At 45.4% G+C, this 1468-nt stretch overlaps 1 long non-coding RNA gene across 1 annotated transcript in view; it reads right to left on the bottom strand.

Moving 5' to 3' along the window:
- Positions 1-623: 623 nt before the first annotated feature.
- Positions 624-1468, bottom strand: part of LOC115303902 — a 2994-nt gene continuing 2149 nt past the window's right edge. The window contains exon 2 of the long non-coding RNA XR_003914287.1: positions 624-800. This is a non-coding gene — a long non-coding RNA (uncharacterized LOC115303902). The remainder of the gene's footprint in view (positions 801-1468) is intronic.

Genomic DNA, 1468 nt, shown 5'->3' with positions numbered 1-1468 from the left:
ATCTGCTTAAAGGGGCCTCAGAGGGGGAATGACCGGGAAAACTGTTACAAGATGGCTGACAGGACTGATAGGGAAACTGCAGTCCCCGACCGAAGACTCCCCTTCCGGGTGCTTCTTCCTGCCCCACTCGCCGAGCGCCCCAAATCACTGCTAACGAGGAATGCAGGAGTAACACACTATATACTGTCCCCCGTGCTCCTGCTCGGGACTCAGGCCTCTGGGGAGTGACCTGCTCTGAGCCCGCCGGTGTGAAATAAACCTTCTGCCTTCAGAGGTCCCTGAGTCCCCCTTGGTTCTTCCGCTGGGCGATCCAGACCAGGTTCCGTAACAAAACGAGAAAAATGTCATGATGATCATAGATGCAGGAAAAGCATCTGACAAATCCAACAGCCATTCATGGTAAAAGCTCTCCGTAAACTAGGGAAAAGGGGAACCTCCTCAACTTCATAAAGAACAATCACAAAAAGCCTACAGCTGTCATTACACTTAATGACGAGCCGCTCAAAACTTTCCCGTTAGACGAGGCAGATGGCAGGGTGTCCTCTCTCACCAGCCCCTCCCAACACCGCTGGAAGTGCGCTAACGCAACAAGACGAGACAAGGAAATAAAAGGCACACCGATCGGTATGGAAGAAATAAAACTATCTTTGTTCACAGATGACATAATCACCTAAGTAGAAGGTCTAAAAGAACTGACGAGGAGACTTCTGGAACTAAGCAGTTACAGTAAGGTTGCAGGAAACATGGTTGATATACAAAAGCCAACAGCTGTCCACATACTGCCAGTGAACAAGTGGAATCTGAAAAACATGGACCATTTACAGTAGCACTAAACAACTCAAGTATTGAGGCATAAATCTAGCAAAACATATACAACATTTATATAAGGAAAAGAATAAAATTCTGTGAGCAAAACCAACTAAACAAATGGGGAGGCGATCCATGTTCATCGATAAGAAGACTCAAGATTGTCAACATGTCAGGTCTTCCCAACTTGATCTACAGATTCAATGCAATTTCAATGAAATCTCGGGAAGTTAGTTCATGGATATTGATAAAACTAATTTTGAAATTTACATGGAGAAGCAAAAGACCCAGAACACCCAACAGAATATTGAAGAACAAAATTGGAAGACAGACACTACCTCACTTCAAGCCTTACTATAAAGCCACAGTTAATCAGGACGGTGTGATGTTGGCCAAATAATAGACAACGTGACCAGTGAAAGACAGCAGTCTCGAGATAGACCCCCATAAACCTTTGATGAAGGAGCAGCGGCGATACAAGGGAGTAAAGATGGGCTCTTCAGGGAGTGGGGCTGGGACAACCATACGTCCACTCTCTCTCACACACACTCACACTCACTCACATATACACTCACACACACACACTCTTACATACACACACTCACATATACACACACACTCATACACTCACTCACATTACACTCACACACACACTCTTACA

This window comes from Suricata suricatta, chromosome 10, assembly GCF_006229205.1.
Source record: "Suricata suricatta isolate VVHF042 chromosome 10, meerkat_22Aug2017_6uvM2_HiC, whole genome shotgun sequence".
Lineage (NCBI taxonomy): Eukaryota > Metazoa > Chordata > Mammalia > Carnivora > Herpestidae > Suricata > Suricata suricatta.
This window is presented reverse-complemented; position numbering and strand designations above follow the sequence as displayed.